Below are 14,341 nucleotides of genomic sequence, written 5' to 3'. Positions count from 1 at the left end.
CATTGCAAAAATGCATTTGTCGAAATATCTCATTTGTCACTGCCAAGTTAGGAGTGAGTCATCCGCTGCATTTGTAAAGGATAATGCGAGGGAGCAGGTATGGCACATAGTGCTATCGAATTATCAAATAGCATTACGAATTCATTCTTTCAATAAATGAATACCACGTATTAATATCTCACCCTACAGATCTATCCATATCCCTTATATATACATATGTATATAATACATATATTATACGTATGTATATTATACACACACACAGACACACAGCCACAGACACACACACACACACACACACACACACACACATATATATATATGTTATGATTTTTTTTGGGTACAAAATTTAAATATTGCAATCACGAAGCGAAGATTTATTCTTCTTGATTAAAACTAATCCTAAAACATGTTATAAAAAATAATAGCGAATATTTTCGTGGGTTTACATAAAAGGCAATTACTTTCTAGACCCATGAAACTATTTTCGATATGTGAGCGATATATTTTGTCTCTTCAATAACCAAACGGAGGCAAATAACTTTTTCTCCCTACTGAATAAAATGTATCCCGAGTTAAAGTATACGTATGAAAAAGAGTGTAACTCGTTCATAGCTTTCCTTGATGTATTGGAAAAAAAAAATCATCAACTTACCTTACATGAACATACCGCAAATCCAAATTTACGGAACTGTATACACCCTGAGATTTATTTTGTCCCCACAACGTAAGATCAATTAAATTTGGATCCTAACACATCGTGCCCTGATGATTTGTTCAACATCAAAATGGGATGATGAATTTAAAATAATTACTGATACTCTATCCAAGAACGGGTTCCCACTTGGTGTGATTATGTCAGTTATACAAAGAAAAATAACCGAGTTTTCTGAAACTAAAGTTAAAACAGTAACTAAATGTCCAATATATCTCTGTTTATCGTGGTTGGGAACAGTAAGTGAGAAATTCGCCACACAAATCAGCCGAACGGTTCAACATGTTATTTTCCTTCAAATATGCGTTGTTACGAACACCTTTATGCCATCCTCTCAAAAAGATTTTCTACCCCTCAGCCATACAAATGAAAAATGTAATTTACAATTTTAAGTGTAGTTGCAGTGCCTACTACGTTAATCGTACAACGCCCGGATTGGATGGGGGAGTTCAACAGCAGTCACCTAGCAAAATCAGAAATGGGTCTTTAATAACTGATTATTTTATTAAAAAACTCGTCATATCAGTAAACTTCCTCACGAACTCATATTCAATTCCGAGTCGTGCTCACTCTAAAGATCTTGGAGATTATTCACGTTCGTTTAAGGAGGCCTTCTCTCTGTAAACAGAGGGAATATCTCTTAGGTTTGACCATGATTAACCTCTAGGATCTTCGAAAATATAACGTGTCTTTCTTCTAATCGCTTCCCTGTTTTTTATTTGCAATAATGAACAGAATGCAATGTTACTTTATTTTACATATTTTTTGGTTTTTCCTTTTTAATCGTAAATCCCTCGATACAGCTTTGGAAAAGCGAGGACAAAACCAGTCAGCCGACTCCCCCTTTATTTTTCTTTCCCTTTTCCACTCTTTTTTAAAACGTGTTTTACGTATTTTACTTTTAATCACGAATAATAAAAGCCTTCCCTTAATTATTACAATATATATATATGCATATATATATATATATGTATATATATATATATATACATATATATATATACATATATATACATATATATATGTATATATATACATATATATAAGGAAAACGAAAAGGAAAAAAATCACAGTTAATAATAGGTTTCTGAACGTTGCAAAACGTTAATGAATATACAATTAATTTTGGTTTCTTATTCTCATAACGTTGACATGATCTATATATCTCTATATATATATGTCCAAAATTCGGGTATTATTTAAGTACTAACATAAAATTTTAAACTGAAGTATGAATCCATAAGCATATTAATAAATGAGCTGATTTTGAGTTTGACAATCTGCACTTACAGAAAAGGGGATTCAACTATTTAATGACGGTAAAAAGAAGCTCTAACTAAAATTGTTGAATAGAATAAATATATCATCAGCTGTTAACCATGTAGCTGTTTAGAAAATTTAAAAACAGGACAGCTGTAACATACCTGGCTGTTTAGTAGGAAATACTGTTTCTTCAATATAAAATGTAGACATAAACCAATTACTGTTTTATTATGATATACATTATATATGAAGGGTTGCCCCTACACTGACCAACGTTTTATATGTGGGGCTGCCCCCACATATAGTCTTTGCTTGCAGTATCTGCCGGAACAGATACTACACTTTTGTCTTGGCCAAAAGGTTAAGAATAGGGTATTTATTTGCTCCCCCACCGAGCAAATTAGGCACAAGGCCTATGTTTAATGTGAAGAGTGAAGGGGAAATGGGGACCAACACCCCGGGGAGTAGAGGAGCTGGATATTTACAATTGGTATGAAGGGTTGGTATTTATTTGCTCCCCCACCGAGCAAATTAGGGACAGGGCCGATTTTTAAAGTGAGGAGTAAAGGGGGAATGGGGACTAACTCCCCTGGGAGTAAGCGAGCTGGATAGTGACAATTCGTATGAAGGGTTGCCCTTACATTGACCAAGGTCTTATATGTGGGATTGCCCCCACATATGGTCTTTGTTTCCAGTATCTGCCGAAACAGATACTGCACTTTGATCTTTATATTTAATTTATTTCGTTTAAAGAAAAAATTACAATTAAAAAGAAATTCCAATATAAAATTAAAACATTTAAAAAAGTAAAATCTCCAAAAGACAAAACAAATTTAGGCACAAGGCCCTATAAGATCTGGGGAGGGGAGTGTTGCAGGGTCTTTGTAACTAAAGTAAAAATGGAGTCTGTGGCGACTTTACTCTTGACTGGCAACATTTACCACAATACCTCATTCACTCTGTGGAATCTAAAGCTAGCTAATGAAAGCCCCAGCGTTTTTACAAAAAGGATATATATATATATACAATTGCTGTATGTGTGTGTGTGTGTGTGTGCGCGCGCATTTTTTTTATATTAAAATGTGTGTGTGTGTGTGTGTGTGAAAAAAGTTCAATTCATTGGAAAAAAATCAAAAGTTCTTGAATTTGGAAGAAAAATAGTTCGTGTTGGGGAGTGGGAAATATAGAAAAAATGTACAAAAAATAAAATTAGTGCATTGCTAGTAAGGTCCCTCCCAAAGCTAATCTAAGTAGTTAGATCGCCTACTGTTTTCCAGGGAACCGAAAACAAGCGGGGAGATCCCTAATGGGGATTGGGAAGACTTCATACTACACTTTCATCTTGGCCAAAAGGCCAAGAAAAGCTAAGAACAGCGTCTATTAACAACACACCTTTGATATTAACCAAAAAGGCCAAGCACAAATGTGTTACGGACAGACCGACCGACCGACGGAATGACTTATAGAGTCGCTTGCACGCGACTAAAAGCGAATTTCAAAGCAGTATTTAGTAAATCTATCAAGGGGAAGACCGATAGTAATTCAATAAAAAGTATATATATACAGAAAAGAAAAAATTACAACGAGAAAATAATGGAAAGCGGCTGTTGCAATAACGAAGATGTTTTTGCAAAGATTATCGAAATAGTTGAAGAGTGCTGGAAATCTGGGGAGACTTGTTGTCACTCAGATTTTAGGAAACACTACTAGTTATTCTCAAAGAACAATCTTTTTCGATGGCTTGTGTGAATACTCCTAGTGAGTAAATAATAGTATATATATATATATATATATGTTTTATTTTTTATTATCGTATTTTTCTGTTAAGTTACATTATTGTTTAGGCTACACGACCGTTTTTTGACCGTCATGTAGCTTCCTCAGACTTTTACAGAAATGTTCGTTTATGGTGGAATGAAAGGGTGAATGGTGTCAGGGGAGGGTGCGAACGAAAAGCGGAAAAAGAAGAAGGGAACAAGTGGAGAGGTGGGACTTGGTATGTCGGTAATGTTTTAGTTTTGTGAGTTTAAGGACATTAGGTGGTTGTGGGGGGTCTGGGAAGTTCATCTCTGGTGTGGCTGAGGGCATAGGGATACATGGAGGGGGAGGGAGATATGTGGGTGTAGGAGGAGGGGGTTACTTTAAATTTTGAGTCCTAAGGTTTAGGTTGTTGGCGCCTCGTTGGTGAGATGATTTCTTGATAAGTATGTCTTTACCTGTTGGGTGTTCGCTTAGGTTGGGAGGCGGGGGGATATGATTCGGTTTATCAATTTGATTTTTATTTGTTGTTAAGTGCTTAAGAGGGTTCGCTTGCAGCCGTACGCGCGAGCACACACATACGTACATACACACATATACTTAAAGAAACGCTCATCTGTACACATACATCTCCGCCTAGGCATGTGAACACATGCACGTATGCGTACATGCATGCATATACACCCGCGCTGCTCCCGCTGACCCCAAATTTTCCTTAAGGTGTTAAATTGAGTATATATACTGTTTTAACAAAAACTAATATTTCAAGAATGGGTTGATAGCAACAAAAAGTGTATTTCATTATTGGTTACAATTGTTTCAAGACCATTTCGACAAATTCAAACAGTATGTTGTTTGAAAATTTTCACAAGAACAACCTTTCTTCAGATTTATTAAATAAAAAAAAACACTTTAACAATGAAACATTAAGGAAAATAAACATTTCCTTTATGAGGAAAAAAAAACAAGCGGGGACACTTTACCTCTGTCGCATCCTTTGTAAAGTATTTTTTAAAGATTTGTATATCTATTTATTTTCGTATCTTTATACAAAAATATTTATATATATATGTATATATATATATGTATATATAAATGAATAAAAAGCATAATACTGTCTTAATAACTATTCATTGATAAGTTATTTTATATATCAAATTATATAGTATTGAAGATACATTAAAAAGTTATGATTAAGCACGAGGTTCGAAACTGTGAATAAACTCACTCGGATCTTTATATTGGTGTATTACAAAGAGAACAACGCTTACAGAAAACGTCACAGAGACTGTTTACTCGTGTACGTAGATAGCTAGCTAGCTAGCTAGCTAGCTAGATAGATAGATAGATAGACAGATAAATAGTTTGTTCCACTACATCTAGTTACATTGTTTACCCCCCCCCCACACACACACACGCGCGCGCACAGACACACAGACACACACACACGTAAACACACATATCAAGATCGTTCACTGTTTCTGGTCTTTATTTTATGTTTCTTCGCAGGTTAACGGACGAAGCAGCCAGACCAGCTTTACCCGCTATTGCTCTACCTGGTCATGTATGAATCAGCGTCTTCGCTCATATCTATGATGTTAGCTATTAAGACATAATCGTTGTGATTAAAGCACTCCAACGGGACGAAGATGTTACAGGGACTGTTCCAGCCTTAGCAAATACAATGGCATACGGTTGACTTTCTGGAGCGGCAAGGTTGCGTAGTCGAATCTTTTCAGCTGTTAAAATGTCCCGATTTGGCTTTTTGGCCTCTGGTTCGAACCGGGTCACCAGCTCGAAAACAACTGATCAGAAATCTGGTTGTAATTTGAAGTCTGTCTGGATTTGGCTGGGAAAAATCGAACATAATAAAAAATATTCGTATTTGGCCAAGTAAAAGTCAGGATCACAAAAGTTAGGTACTTCACCGAAAAAAAGCCTACACTACAAACTAAACTACTTTTTTCTGTTTTTTTTTTTACCTCAACCTAACCCCAAGCTAATTCTGAATTAATATTCACCTAACTGCGAACTAAGATTTAAATGTAATTTGCAAAATTCTTTTGGTTTGTTTCGTATTTTATTATATTTGATTCAACTTTCGGAAATGTAGAACTGTTTACGCCACGACTGCAAATTCTGAAAACCAATCATATAAAGCCTTCCTCACATTTCACTCTACCTCTTCCAAACACAAGAAATTCATAAACAGGGCACAGAAAAATATGTTCTTAAACATTAATTATTGTTTCCATACATCATTGTCGTGTAGAAAACAACGATTCCCTCTAAATCAACTAAAATAAAACTATGACCCTAGTTAACACACATACAACTCAATCACGTAAAGTTTGATTTCTCTAAAATATTGAAAACATAATTGGTTCCAACTCTCCATATTACTGATGCATTTCTCTGAAGTGGGTGATTATTTTACGTAAAAGTTATAGGTTAATGCGATCCCCTACTTTAAACTCTAAAATATTTATTCATTCTTCATTATTGTTTACGATTCCTATTTTCATGGTTAGCTCAATTTTCCTGATTCTTCTCGGGCAACTTCGAGACACCGATCTTGCTAGTTGTAAATAATTTGTACATAAAAATCATTAAAAAATAGTTTAGTGCTATCATAGGTAGATTAGTCCATGAAGTGAATTCGATATCATGGTAACTTAAATTAGTTGAGGAAATAGACAAAGTAGACGACCTTCTTGGCGCCCTATATTTTTTAGCCTTTTGCCATATATTTAATATAACTATTTCAATTTTTCTTGTTAAGATTATTTAAAATAAATTATTTAATTAACATCACCCGCGTTGATGGTAATACAGAAGTGATGACTAGAAGCAAACACTTTCGTATTCGCCCATTTATGTTTCTTAGTTTTTGTTTTTATTACATAGATGCCAACAGGATCCACGTTTGAGTTTGAGCCGTGTTTATCGAATTACACCAGCCAAATAAATTTGCCGAAAACCTGTCCGAAAAGTTTTTATCCCCGGCAAATTCCTTAAAAGCCAAATTTGCAACCTACCGCAGATTCCTTTAATCCTATATTTTCTTGGACAGTATAAGGCCGTGGGATATTTTCGGTCAAAGGAGATTGTAACTTTGTTTTTCGTCGTTTACTTATCTTTGCGTAAATTGTTGTGTTTTGGTTTGGAAGCATTAATCCACTATCTACTTGCGCAGAAGACGAAATGAAATAATACTAAGCGCAATATGTTAAACGAGAAGTAAATCATGATTAGTGACGACTCATATGACAACGACGACTACTACGACGGCAACGGCCCTTTTTATCTGCAACTGGATTTCCTGCTTACGTAGTTACAAACAGTCTGGCGGAAGATAGATTTTATTCACTCAAGGCGCACAATAAAATAACTGAGCGTTTCCCTGAACAATAATAATACTCTTTTGAAACTTTTAATATATATCATTTACGTTCATTAACGCATTCATTTATTTAAACGCCATATAAGGTATTTGAAAGCTTTAAGTATATAGTTTATATTTGATTTTATATGTAATATATATATATATATGTATATATATATATGTATATATATATATGTATATATATATATATTAATACGGTAGTGAGTGTGTTCTTTTGTGTGTCACGCTTACATCCGGGTCGTTTGATTGTTATGCTCTTCTATTTCTTGTCAAATAATTTTACCAGAAATTCTTCATAAGTTTTGGTTTCGGTTTCGACTATAATTGATGGCACTTTACTTATTTATTTTTTTTTAAATAATTTTATCAAGAATTCTCCATAAGTTTTGGTTTCGGTTTCGATTATGGCTGAAGGAACTCAAGTTATATAAATATATATATATATATATTTTTTTTTTCATACGTTTTTATTTCGGTTTCAATTCAAGCTAATGCACCCAAGTCATATATATATATATATATATATATATATATATATATATATATATATATATATTAATTTTGGAAATCGCAACTTTGTAACATATAAAAATCGATAGAACATTAACTCTATAATAATATATACGAAATCTGCAAGATTTAAAATATATTTAAGCGGACTTTACGACCGGGCTTTACCGGTCGTTCGTGCTAGCTTAGATAAAAACTTTTTCAGTTTTAACAAAAAAGCTACAATAATATCAGAGTGTCTCCGTTTACATTGAACATCTACAGAATGCGAGCATCAATATATTACATATGAATGAGTCTCCTGTGGAATTTCCTCAGGTCCCACTAGTTTATATTAATTTCTATTTCAAATATGTATGAAATGTCATCTCAAAAACGATGGTTACATATTTAGCAGTTTTTTTTTACAAAGGGGTCATCCGAGTATAAGGGTTAATGATTGTACGGTGGCTGAGAGGGACATGTAAAATTGTCAATAGTGCAAATTTGATAAATTAGATTACATAAGAAAATGGCTCGTAATGAATTTGTTCACGGTGGACTTGAAGACAACCATATTTAGGTCAGCTGGAAAGCAAGAAAACTAAACAGAATTCCACAGTCGTGCAGGTCCTGGATATGACCTAAAACTATATCCGATGGTGACCCCACCTTGCGGGCCTTGGGGAGTGTGGAGCCACCCTTTAATTGCCATTGCTCCCAGGACCACTCTGACCCGTAGTGGTAGCACCTGTTAGGGTTCCAACTATCGGTTAAATAGAATCCGACTTAAAAAACAAATATACTCCATTTAAAAATCGTTCCTCAAAATCACTAGATTCGGCATTAAATAACCTGAAAAAGGTTGATATGTCGTAAGACAAAACCAACCAACCAACCAACCAACCAACCAACAGTCGTGCAGTTTTCAGAAAGAAGCTTTGTTCATTGAATCTACGTTTATATTCAGGCACATATAAAGAGTGGGGGAAATTATTGATAGTGAAATCAGCTAGACGAGTGAAAATGTAGGATAATTGAGGAAAAGGTTAGTAAATATATTAATTTTGGGTTTGTCTGTAGTTAAAAGAAGACATGTCGATGGAAAACAATATATGTAACTAACGGGGCTACCCGGTGTTACTCAAGACCGTATAAACAATGAGAAAAATGAATTTGATTTTGAAGATATTTGTTATTCGTAGGAGAGAGAGGAATTTTTTAATGTCTATGTATAATTTGCTATTTCGAGCAAAAGAATATTTTACCTACCGAGAACGCGTATTACACGTATGAAATAATTGTATTTTATCTAGGGTAGGTAATTTACAGCATATATATGACATAATTTTACCTTTGCAAGGACGGGTAATATACAACACATATTTAAAATAATTTTACCTACACTAAGACGGGTAATTTATATACATATATGAAACAATTTCACATAATTTTTTTTTACCTCAAAACGGACATTACTTTCTCCAACCCAACCCCCAAAAGAAAACTCAAGAGCACGTTTAAAATTAACATAAGCATGCTTCTTTCTACCCACTACCACAAACATCACATAATTCCCGGATAAGTACACACAAATTTTAACAAATATAGATCACCCCTACAGAAACTGGCCTTGGAAACTTTCATAGAAAACCAACAATATATATTTATTAATCTAATTTTGAGATCCTAAACTGTTTAAGCCATATCAGGAATCGACTTCACAAATAAAATAATTTTGAGATAGAAAATTGTTTAAGCCATTTCCGGTAGAAACTTTATATTCTACCACCTTCATTTAATCCAGAGCGACGCTGATTATTCTGCTAATATATATTTGCCCCTATCTCATTCAATCCCGGGCAACGCCAGGTATTTTGCTAATATATATTTCCATCAATCTCCCTCAATTCGGGGCGATGCTGGGGATATTGCAAATAAATTATCGCAGGTATCTCATTCAAGTTTGAGTAACGCCGGGTATTCTGCTAGTGTAGAGGTGCAGCTATCTTATACAATCCAGGTCGACGCCACGTACCATCTATACTGTATTTGTACCTATATCATTTAATCCCAAGCGATGCCAGGAATTCTCTTAGTATTTATTTGCACGTGCATTATTAAATCCCGGGCGTTGCCTGGTATTCTGCTTCTATATTTTCCCACCTATCTCATTCAATCTGGCGTGATTCAGGGTATTCTGTTAATATATAATTACACCTATCTCATTCAATCCCAAGCGACACCAGGTATTTGCTAATATATATTCTCACCAATTTAATTCAATCCCGGGCAATGCCCGATATTCTGCTAGTATATATCTTCATCAATCTCATTAAATTCTGGGCGACGAAAGGTATTGTGTTATATATTTCACTCAATTTAATTCAATCCAAGGCAACGCCATTTATTCTGCTAGTATATATTTGCATCTATCTCATTCGATCCCAAGCCCGTGTATTCTGCTTGCATACATGAGCATGTATTTCATTTAATCCCGAGTGCTAGTATATATTTGGACGTATGTCTTTAAATCCCATAATTCTTGGAAATGTTACTAATTTCGACAATCATTTTTCATAATTTAACCCACATTATCGTCCACCGCTTACTACAATGATACCTTTGATACATTGTCTTGGCTGTTTATTTCATTACAAACACACCATACAAATAAGTCGCATTTCATCATTTTTCATAATTCTTGGGTATATTATTAATTTCGACAATCATTTTGTATGCTTTAACCCACATTATCGCCTCCCTATTACTAACTTTGACACATTCTCTGGGCTGTTTATTTCATTATAAACACACCAATCAAGCAACTCACATTTAATCATTTTTCATAATTTCTGGATATGTTACTTATTCGACAATCATATTTTATGATTTAACCCACATAATCGGCCCACTCTTACTAAAATCATAACTTTGATACATTTTCTGGGCTGTTTATTTCATTACAAACACACTAATCAAATAACTCACATTTCATAATTTTTCATAATTCTTGGCTATGTTACTAATTTCGACAATCATGTTATTCGATTTAACAACATTATGACCCCCCCTATCGCTAAAATAATAACTTTGTGACATTATCTGGGCTAGTAATACACATCACTCAAATAGCTCACTTTTCATCATTTTTCATAATTCTTGGATATGTTACTAATATCGACAATCATTTCATGAGTTACCTTACATTATCGCCTCCCTCTTACTAAAATAATAACTTTGAAACATTGTCTGGCTGGTTATTTCATTAAAAACACAGCATCAAAATAATCCACATTTCATCATTTTTCATAATTATTGGAATTTTACTAATTTCAACAATCACTTTAATTACGTATCACACATAACCGCCCCTCTCTTACTAAAATAATAACTTGGAGAATTTGTCTTTGCTATTTATTTCATTACAAACACACCAATCAAGTAACTCACGTTGCATCATTTTTCATAATTCTTGGATATGTTACTTATTTCGACCATCATTTTTCATGAGTTAAACCACATTATCGTTCCCCTTTTATTAAATAATAACTTTGAAACATTGTGTAGGCTGGTTACTTCATTACAAATACAGCCTCAAAATAAATCACATTTCATCAATTTTCATAATTCTTGGTTATGTTATTAATTTCGACAATTATTTTTAATAGAGTAACCCACATAATCGCCCCTCTGTTACGAAAATAACAACTTTGACACATTGTCTGGGCTGGTTATTTCGTTACCAACACACAAGTCAAACAACGTACATTTCATCATTTTTCATAATTCTTGGATATGTTACTAATTTCGACAATTATTTTTCATGATGTAAGCCACATAATCGATCCCCTCTTACTAAAAAAATAACTTTGATACATTCACTGGGATGTTTATTACATTACAAACACAACAATAAGATAACTCACATTTCATCATTTTTCATAGCTCTTGGATATGTTACTAATTTCGACAATAATTTTTCATGAATAAACCCACATTATCGCCCACCCTCCAACTAAAATTATTACTTTTGTGTGGGCTGGTTATTTCATTGCGAACACATCAATCAAATAACTCACATTTCATCATTTTTCTTATTTCTTGGATACGTTACTAATTTCGACCATCATTTTTCATAATTTTACTTACATTATCGACGTACCCCCTTTTTAGTACAATAAAATCGTAGATACATTGTCTGGGCTGTTTATTTCATTACAAACCCACCAATCAAATAACACACATTTCATCAATTTTCAAAAATCTTGGCTATGTTACTAATATCGATAATCATATTTTATGAATTAACCCCAAAATTGACAGCCTCTTACTAAAATCATAACTTTGAGACAATGTCTGGTTATTTCATCACAAATACGCCATTCAAATAACTCGCATTGCATAAATTTTCATAATTATTGGATATGTTACTAATTTCGACAATCATTTTTCACGATATAACCCACATAATCCACTTACTCTTACGAAAATTATAACTTTGCTACATTTTCTGGCTGTTTCTTTCACTACAAACACACCAATACAAATAACCCACGTTTCATCATTTTTCATAATTCTTGGATATGTTACTAATATCGACAATCATTTTTCATGATTTAACCAACAGAATCGCCCCCTCTTACGAAAATAATAACTTTGATACTATGTCTGGGCTGTTTATTTCATTATTATTTCATTACAAACCCACCAATAAAATTACTTACATTTCATCACTTTTCATAATTCTTGGATATGTTACTCATTTCAGCCATCATTTTTTCATGATTTAACCCACATAACCCCTTTCATCTTACTAAAATAATACATTTGAGATGGTGTCTGTCTGGTTATTTCATTACAAACACACCAATCAAATAACTCACATTTCATCATTTTTTATATTTCTTTGATATGTTACCAATTTCGACAATCATTTTTCATGATTTAACCCCCATAATCGCCCCCCTCTTACTAAAATAATAACTTTGCTACATCGTCTGGCCGGTTATTTCATTACAAACACACCAATCAAATAACTCACATTTCACCATTTTTCATAATTCTTGTATATGTTACTAATTTCGACAATCATTTTTCATGCTTTAACCAACAAAATCGCCCCTTTCTTACTAAAATAATAAGGTTGACACATTGTCTGGCTGGTTATTTTCACATGAGAACCACGGACGGACAGAAGGCAGTAAAAACCACACGGTCGCGTTACCCGTCTAGCCTTGTGCCTGATAAAATATGTGTTCCCATAGTTTAAAAATAGTCAAATTTTACTTATAAGTTTTTGCCTTAAAAAAAAAAAAAACAGCCGAGGCATTTTTTCTTTTCTCAAAGAAAAACATAATTTTTTCATTCATTATATTTTCATTCTTCTTTATCGAGTGAATTTTTTTTAATATCTAAAAAAGAAAACATTGAATAAAATAGAAAAAAATTATCGTCAGCGTCCATTACTTACTGGATAATATAAGCAGAAGATAGGCTTTCAATTAAAAAAAATTACGTGGTTTAAAAAAAAAGGTTTTATTCTTTGAATTTTACAGGTAAATTTAAAAAAAAAACTCTTCTTTTTGTTGTTTTAATTTACAATATATTATTTATCTTTTATTTTCAATTTGTGATATATAAAACTTTGGTTGGTTAATTAATTATTAAAATTTTCATTGACATTTCAAAAGTGGGAGGGTGAATAAAAAATGTTTGTCTAAAATATTGTATTCGGTTTATTGGAAAGAGAATAAAATTTCACATTGACCCTGAAAATATCGTAAAAATAGAATCAATAGAAAAATTTTGATAGATTTTTTAAGTTTAAAAATTAAAAAAAAATGAACTCGTAAAATTCAATTGATTTCATTACGTAAAAAATGGCTGCATGAAGGCGCGCCGGTACATTGTAAACACTGGTTTTTTAAAAATAAAAAGTCATATTTCTATTGTTTTTTAAACAACGTTAATTGTTTATTTTGGAAGTATATTCCATAAAGAAAATAAACAATCCACTTTTAAAAGAGAAATTACGAGTTTTTAAAAATAATTTATTCGTGTTAGGAGTGTCAAAAATCCTCCCAAAAGTCTGATACACCTACTGGAGCGATTTTCATAAAAAAATTATAGCGGTTCATGCCTTGTTTGGAGTGATTTCCATATGAATTTTCCACTGGTTTCTTTAGCGTTTTCCAATAAATAAATAAATAAATAAATAAATTCTAGTGGCTTCATGTCTTGCCTGGATCGATGTCCATATAAAAGTTCAAGTGGCTCAATGACTTCTGGAGCGATTTTTAAACGTAATTTTTTTTTAAAACAAAAACGAATAAATTTTATTTTTAAACGAAAGAAATCAATTTGGAATACTTTTGGTATTTGTTTCCATGAGTCCAACTCGTTGTTCACGTAGGAAATGTCGATTTTTATATGTATACTCACAAGTGTATTAAAAGGTACTTATTTTTGTTACGCCTAAAAGTAAAATTGCCTTACTGAAGTTTTATCGGGTAAAACGTAGTTAGATTTTTTTTAATAACTGCACATTAATTTACGGATTTTATTTAATATTTTTAATTTAATTTTTATTTCAATATTTTGACATTCAATTTACAGCCCCCTCTTAAAACAATTTTAAAAAAACAAAAAAAAATTACAAGGAGTACGGTTATGTCATTTTGGTATAAAACGGACGCATCTCAGCATTT

Source organism: Euprymna scolopes, chromosome 22 (assembly GCF_053919585.1).
Source record: "Euprymna scolopes isolate OS-2025 chromosome 22, ASM5391958v1, whole genome shotgun sequence".
NCBI lineage: Eukaryota > Metazoa > Mollusca > Cephalopoda > Sepiida > Sepiolidae > Euprymna > Euprymna scolopes.
Note: the sequence above shows the minus strand (reverse complement) of the source record.